Below are 9141 nucleotides of genomic sequence, written 5' to 3' on the forward strand. Positions count from 1 at the left end.
TACTGCGCAACCTCTGCTGCAGGCAACCAGTGATGCAATTGAACCCAGGTTTGTGTTCAGTAAACCCTACAAAATACATATAAAACAGAACATTGAGTCAGATGCCACAAATGCAATACGCATATATACAGACGTCTCAAAAACCAAAGAGTGGTCAGGATGTGGAATGTACTCCATATCACTAAGCCTTAGGATTAAGTGGGGAATGGGAAGGAATACCAGCGTAGTCCAAACAGAACTGGCTGGTATCTCAATCGCCACAAAATAAATAACCAGGAAAGGAATTTCTGGCAAAAGTATAACAATCTGCACTAACAGCAGACAAGCCCTATTAGCCTTGAACAGACAACGTATGAACTCAAGGCTAGTATTAGAGTGTCACCAAAATAGCCAAAACCTCGTTAGATAATAACATTATCCTGAGGAGGACAAAAGGCACGACGGGAGTAAAGGTAATCGCATTGCCGACTTTTTAGTCAAGGAAGTGGCTGGACTAAGAATTTTAGGACCCAGTGGCACCTACGGCCTGATGACTTCGACAATTGCGGAACTAGTCAAGTGCTCAATTTTTAAAGAGATGTGACGAAACCAAAGGATGTAATCTTGCCAGGATCACTTTGGGTGACCCTGGGAAGCTGGCACCGAAGAAATATTTGGCAATGATCAGGAAAAATCTACACCTAACAGTAGGATATCAGACTGGTCACTGTCAACTAAGGAAACACCTCCATAATATGGGGCTAGTGGACACACCTCTATGCAAGATATGTGAACAGGAAGATGAGACTGTCAGGCATGTCCTGTGCGAGTGCCCGGTGTTATCGTCAATAAGAGAGTGTGTGTTCGGCGAGTCTTCGCCTACACCTGCCGATATAAAGGAGATGTCTTAAAGTAACCTGTCCAACTTCCTGGAACGGACAGGGTGGACGATGACCTAGGAGGACAACTCCTCGGGAAGATGTACAATGGGTCACATGTGGCCTAAGTACTGTGGGCTTACACTCATCCTCCCTACTCTACAGATACACCCTTGCGGGTTGCGGTGGAAGGTCGAATAGACCCACTCACTTTCGACCTAACCTAACTATTCTACCAGTCAATGTCATTTGACACCTATATTGAGTTCGCTCCGCCCCTGAGCATACCCTGAAGTTGCTGGAATTTATCCAGAAAAGAGTCATCCGCCTGATTGGAGACGCGAACATCACCTACAACCTTGATAGTCTGGAGCATCGGAGAAAGTTTGGGGGATTGGTCTCTTTTCTATAGATACTTTCAATGTAAGTTTTCAAGTGACTTGGTACATTTGATTATGAAATATGTATTCCGCCATTTTAAAGCTACGGCCATGTTGAATTTGCATCTTTTTCAAAGTATACTATCATTCAACAAGTCAAGCCCTGTAATTTGAGACCCATATTGAGATAGTTGTGATAGAATATGTAATCCTTAATTTTGTAGCTGCGGTCGAATTTGCATCTTTTTCAAAGTGTAGGTACTACTATTCTACTGGTTCAAAAACTACACCATATGATTTGATTTCAACAAACTTTATTTGAGAAATATATTATGACATGTTTCCCTAACACAGTAGCTCACTGTTGAAGAAGCTACTGTGTTAGCGAACATGTGAAATATTTTTCAAATAAAGTTTGTGGATATCAAATCGTAAGGTGCAGTTTATGAAATTACTATGGGTGTTCATCAAGGAACGGCCGAATCAATCAGAAAAAACTATTCTACTAGTCAAGCCCCTTCATTCGATATCCATATTGAGGTATTGAGGTATTGAGGTATTGTCATCAAAACTAAATGTGTGTACCAAATTTCAGATCAATCTGTCAACAGGAAAGGAGTCAAACTTCAATTACTAAAGTTCACCCAAACAAACGAACAGGGAAAGTTAAATAAGACCGTTCAATTGAAAATACGAGTTTGGTCATTCACGACTTTGTTCATATATTTAAAAATTGTTTCTTTAATGAATGTATTTTTGAACAGAAATTTTCGTTGAAATTGTGTTGTTTGTTATTCGAACAATTAAGTTGATTCAATTTGATAACTTATATTGTGTTCTCATATCAATGCATTCAGCTGAGAATATTCCACGAATACCACTCGACTTATGGTCTCGTGGTTTTGTCATACTGGTTGTTATCCTGGTATTGCTAAAAAAGTTTTCATTGAAAAATTGAAATTAATCGATAAAATTTTGAGGTATTGTGCATAATTTACAATTTACGTTTTTTTATTTTTTCTATACACGTTCAGAAAATCTAATACAGACATTCTCCATTTAGTATTCATGTCTTTCACCTAACTCCAACTTTCAGAGAAATGCAAGTTTCCATCACTCCTCTTTGAACAGAGAGAAACGCTCTTACACGAGCAAAGATGGCGCTCATTGACAGACATAGTGAAAGAGCCAATGTGAAAGGCAGTAATTTTCCTTGGAAGGGTGCTTGAATGTCTTACGCTCGCTTTGCAAGATGAACTACTTCACAGAGAAAATAGCTATTATGTTACTCCTTTGACGTGTTTCTCTTCACCATACTTGGAGATGGAGGCAGAATTTAAATTGGAATACTGTTATTTTGGAATTGCGACTAATTGTGATGTGGAACTTGATCAAATTATGTTCAAATGCAAACTGAATTATTAAATAAAACGTACAGTGTTTCAGAAATCTTACGTATGATAATGGTGGCATTAATGCCAGCGTCAAATTTTGCCACATGAAACATTGTATGTCATGCACAGAAGAGTATATACTGCATGCCTATTATTGATTCAAAAACAATTTTTGTCCTCTTTTACACACTAGTTCGCCAAACAAAATGTATTACCACAAGCAAGTATAAACCGTTGCGTGCTACAGGCATAGTATACAGGTGGTAAATGCGAAAGTCACTCACTTAACACTCATTCATCTCTGTTTCTCCATACTGGTAAGTCCTAGGAAGCTAAAAGCAACGCAAAAATTTCGATTTGTTATGTTTAAACATAGTTACTGCTCAGAATCATCAAGACAGTGAGTTCGCGCGGCACCCACTTTGAACAGAGCTTTCTCATAGTCAAATGCTCATGCAATATAAAGCCAACACCTTGATACCTTCACAATATCATCTAACTCTCGCAACTTCTCTTTTCGATCAGTTAAAACGATTTTGTGTATTTTTTTATGTTTTCTGGTGTTACTGCATCGTTTGGACTGCCACTGCATTCTGCATCATCGTTTGAAGTCAGTAAACCAAATTTAGTTTTGTTTCATATTTATTTAATTATTTTATTTATTTATTTATTCATACACGATTCTACAGGTTACACCCAACTACAGAAAGGAATATAAGTCAAATCACAATACAAAACAAATGACTTTGCACCAGTCATGTTGAAATTTTTAGAGCACATTTTTAATTTCTTTCTAAAAATATCCGTATAAGTGAAAATTTATCAGAAAAGTTAAACTCCATGATGAGTTTGTTATGTATACATGAATTGATGACAATTAACCGAACTTGTTTTTTTAAAATAAAGGGGATACCTGTTAAAAATAAGCAAAACGTTAACTTTATCCTAGTTGCATGAAATTTGGCATATGGATATAAAAATGCCATAGGCACAACTTTTTCAAGTAACTTTTTGTTAAATTGGATTAAAAAAAAAAGTTGAATTTGACAAACACTGAACGTCAGTGGGTCGCAGTTGGCCACATCATTTCCAGTTAAATTTAAAGCACAAACAAGTGCCGAAGTTAAACTTCATTGAAACTTTTCGAAAAAAAAGTTTCCCATATGGTGCGCACTTTAATGGTGACACTGTATAACAATAATAATAATAGCGACTTTATTTTCCATTTTACATAATAAATAATTATTTCCATCTTGAAATACTAATTGTTAGCATAATAGGCGGAGTTCTGCTCAAAAATAAATGATATGACAATATTATTTAACAATTCAATTGAGCTGCTCTTCCATATAGTATCAGCATTGCACCTGTGCGGAGCCGGTGCGGTTCGCTAGTCTGTTTATCAATTAATAGTATAATATATCACTACGTAATAGAAAACTAAGTTTCCACACCGCTCCTGTCTGTCTGTACAAATTTTCACACGGTTTTCACCAACTCACGGAGCAATGTATGAAGAATGTTTATGTGTATAATGCATTAGTGTTTTGAATCGATTCTTGAAAAGTAGAAGCGGTGGTGTTACATGGGGACCTTTGAGATACAACAAAATAATTCACTATTTATTGTTCTTATATGGGTCTACCAGTTTGCGGTGGCAAATGTAAACCTTTCGAAAATAGCTTACTAAACTCATTTCTTTCTTGAAAATAATGGCTACATACTACATATAGCAAATGGAAACCTTTTCAGATGGTTACCATATTGATCCTTGACAAATAAAAAAAAATGAGTCTCAGGACGCCCGACAAAAGTGATAACTTGAACTATTTAATATTGAGATTGAGATTGTTCAACGTTTGTTTTGAGGTGATTTACTGTTTCATGTAAAATGTTTGAAATCCTGTTAAGGACTAATATAAAAATCCAACTACCATCAATCGACTAAAAGACAAATCATCAATACTTTATTAGATCGTGCTTTCGGGCTCTGTAATACGAAAGAAGGACTCGAGAAGGAACTAAACATCATCCGAGAAGGAACTAGACATCATCAAAACAATCTTCAACGGAATGGCTACTCCAAAGCGATGGTGGAACAGAGTTTCATTGAAAGACAGCAGGAGCCTCGCAAGAAAGAGAAGCCGTCACAACCAGTGCTTACACTTTCCTACATTAGAGGATTATCGAAAAGGATAAGCAGAATTGGTTCCAAGTACAACAGAACCTGCTTCAGATCGGGTAACACTATCTTTAGCAGCCTCACAAAAACCAGGCCACCAAACGCGGACTGCGATTACAAAAATAGCATTTACCAGATACCCTGTGGAAGCGGAAATTCTATATCGATGAAACTAAGAGGCCATTGAATGTTCGCATTGCCGAGCACAAGAAACACACACAGCGAGGGAAAACCAGCAAATCGGAAATACCAGAGCATGTTTGGACCCATCAACATAACATCGTGTGGTCCCAAGCTGAGATCATATACAGGAAGGAACATTGGTTCAGGAAGAAATACAATGTATTCAGAGAAGCTAGCGTAAAGATACGCAACATATGGAAACCCATAATCAAGGGAAAAATGGCCAACTTCCGCCAAACGGTCTTCTACCACTAAACCGGTAAAGCGGAAAAAGAAAAGCGGAGATTAGTGAAAGTACTCAAATGACCTATAAATAGTCATGTCTCGGAGGAATTAGTCCAGTCATCACCCGAATACGATTGTAGATACTAACAATCGAAACGTCGTGAAGTAACTTGGCTTGGAATCTCTTAACTTTTTATTCTATTTTTAATTTTTGTTCAGTTGGTCTATTTTTCACTTGTATTTTATTTCACTGTTATTTCATTTCAGGTTTTTTTTGCTTAATATTATTGTTATTTTCAGCTATTCTCTTTTAATTCTTCTTTTTTTTATTAGTAGGGATCATGGATTTTAGATCATTTTATATAATATCAGAAGTTCGAAGTAAAGAAATTCATGAGATTGTTCAACTTGAGAAAAACTTATATTATTATTTAAATTTTATGTATATTAATATGATAATGTAAGGTTATTTATTGTTGAAAGATTGTATTGTTTATTTTGTGTATGTATATTTTATTGTAGCTGCATTAGCCAATTGTTACTTTTGTAGGATTAAAATAATGATAATAATATTGTACATACACAAAATTACTATCATCAAGTTTAAGTCACGTTTCACGCCATATTACGTGTTTGCTGGTTAGATTTTCAACTGTCAACAGTATATGATCCCACACTGAACACTGAGCGTCTGTCTGACGAGAGATGAGGAGCCTGCTATCAGCTGACGTATGCGTGAGAGGAAGGTAAGCCAGACAGACTAACGCTGTACCGCGTTACAACGAAGCGGTTTTTTCTCCAATGACTCGCCATAGGTCTTATCAATGTTACTAGACTGTACCAAGAAATGCACTATTAGACTCATAAGATACGCCTACGAATTTCTGAGTAGCATTAGCTGGGTTAGTTGTTTTTCCCTCGGATATTTGCCACACGTAACTATAAAATCGAAGGTCTCACATGAGAGACAAGGGTTTGGCAATTTTAACAAAACATAGGTATATTATAGTATGTAACTCTCCGGAGTTGTTTGGGGCTGGTCTGCGGGTGGCTCAGTGGTACATCCTACTGAATCAACAGACTGAGCTTATGACAAGCTGGAATTAATTTTGTTTGTTGGGGTAATTCAGACGGTTCACTCGGTCTGAAGCACTGACGAAGAGATAGTTCTTCGAAACTAGTCTCTCGGTGATCATCCCAACCAAATGAAGGTAATCTCAGCTTTTTATACAGTGCATTTCCTCAATGTCCCCCCTTTAATTTTTTGAACGGGTCAACTCAAAAAATTGAAATTTGGGAAATTGACAGATGAAACTTTCAAGATGATGACTGGGCGGCATCTGGGAAAAAAAATTAATATGAAGGGGGTTTTGTGATATATCATTTTGAAGCTCCTGGCGAATACTTCACAACCCTAGAATATCAAGTCAATATCTTCAACTACTACAAAATGGCGTAACTTTTAATAATTGCCTGAATACATTGACATTTAACTACATAATATGAGGCAATGAGCTTGAGGTCAGTTCAGAAGATGCTCGAAATGGTTGCCTTGAACTTCTTGACATATGAACAGCCTATCCGATATTCCATACCGAACATTTTCGAACACAGTAACGTCAATATCTCTACAAATATTCATTATTCTCTGCCGTATATCCAGTATTGAAGCAGGTTTAGTTTCATACACCTTTTGCTTCATATAGCCCCATAAAAAAAGTCCAAAGGTGACAAATTTGGCGAGCGGTCTGGCAATTCTGTAGGACTGCGACCACCAATTCAACGACCGGGAAAAGTAGTATCCAAATAGTTTCATACTTGTCTGGAGTAATGTGGTGGTGCTCCATCTTGTTGGAATACAATATCTATATCGAATTCATTAGGATTTGCTTCGAAAATTTCAGTAGTTTCCAGCATATTCAAATACATTTCACCTGTTAAATTTTGATCAATTAATAGAGGTCCTGAAATATGGTTTCCCAATATTCCTGCCCAAACGTTAATTTTCTCTGGATATTGGGTGTGTATTTCCCGAAAAACATGAGGGTTGGTGTCACTCCAGTAACGGCAATTTTGTTTGTGAACATTGCCGTTTAAAAAAATGTACATTCGTCACTAAAACAAATATTGTGGAGATAGGTAGGATGCCTTGCAATGGTTTTTGTCATGATTTCGGAGAATTCTATTCTTCGATCAGGGTCATCTTCAGTTAATTGGTGTACCATTTTAATTTTGTAATGATGATGCCTATATCTCTTCAAAAGTCTCCTCACAGTAGTAGGAGACACCTCACAAACATTCGCGACGGAATAAGTAGACTGTTCAGGATTTATTACCATGTCACCAATTATTTGCACTTGCTGTTCTTCCGGAATGGATGGATGACCTGGGAGCTTTTTGTTATGTACACTACCGGTAATTGTGAATTTGGATAAAAGTTTCCTCAAATATTTTCTACAGATAGGACGATTCGGAAAACGTTCATTGAAACTCTTTTCGGTCAATGGACGAGAATTGACCATTTTAGAGATTGTTGACGTGGTACCTTTCTACTAATAAAACCGAAAACTAAATGAGAATATTCTAACTGAACATTGATGTTCATTGTCGTACTGACATTTTTTGTCGTTGGAATTGCCATATGACAGATAAAAAGGAATATTTCTAGAAATATCTATATTAATGTGTTTGTCTTCAGGAAATTATTGAATGTTCCGCCATTTTGTAGTAGGTGAAGATATTGACTTCTAATCATTCGTCATGAGCTTTAAAATGATGTGTCACAAGACCCCCCTTTCCAATTAATTTTTTTCCCAGTCGCCCAGTCGCCATCTTGAAAAATTTGTCTGTCAGTTTTACTTCAAAATAAAGTATTCATGCATTAATTCCATTATCCCAAATTTCAATTTTTTGAGTTGACCCGTTAAAAAAATAATAGGAGGGCATTAAAGAAATGCACTGTATATAGAAAGTTACTTGCGACGAATTTTCCAGATGGAAGACGTTGCACAGGTGCCTAATAGTTTCACATCAGCTTTCTGCGTGACATTAGCTGGGTTAGCTGTTGTTTTTCCGTCGGGAATCTGCCACACATACCTACAAAATCGTAGGTTTCAAAAGTATATATGAAAAAGTTTTTACAACTTCCTGCACAATATCAGGTTCTGAAAGCGCAATAACTGGCTGGAGTGAATGCAGATTTCCATAATTTTTTTATAGACAATGTTGAGATTAGGCAAATTATCACCTCCATGTAAGGTGTAGGTTAATTTCTGAAAACTGAAACACGAAAGATGAAAGTCAATATCACAATGAAAATACAGCACAGGTCTTGTATCCAATGTATAATGGAATATAGGATAATGAACTATAGTTTCGACAGAAAACGAATGCCAATGACTGCTAATGGTCACTAGTAAGACGATCGAGTATTTCAAATATTACTAAAATATAGGCCATTTTTGGTCTTGTGACTAACCAACCAATAACTGATTGGCTAAATTCTCCTGGGTGGACATTTATTAAAATCTGCCATCACTCAATCTATAAAAAATGGAAATGGCAGTGAAATTTTCAAGTGACAAATTTGGCCATGAGGACTATCTGAAAAAAACAAAATTACTGCTAGATATATGCTTGCTGTCTCAATGTCACTCTCCTCTTCTGGATTATTGAGGTACACCCTTGAGGAGCAGTACAAACTCGATAAAATACGCAAAGTACTTTGCGTCCTATATCATCGGTTTCTTGGTTTTACATTTCCCAGCTGTGACGACGTAGATTTTTTAGTTGTTATAGAACCTTGTTTTGATCAGGTCAGGATGGAATGAAGTCAGAGTTCGAGGAATTCATCATGGATTGTTAGATGGCGTTCTCAAAACTCAGGTCAATCATGATAGCGTGATGTGCATAATAATAAT

Source organism: Leptinotarsa decemlineata, unplaced genomic scaffold (assembly GCF_025532065.1).
Source record: "Leptinotarsa decemlineata unplaced genomic scaffold, Ldec_3_MD MMD2_tig00026354_RagTag_RagTag, whole genome shotgun sequence".
NCBI lineage: Eukaryota > Metazoa > Arthropoda > Insecta > Coleoptera > Chrysomelidae > Leptinotarsa > Leptinotarsa decemlineata.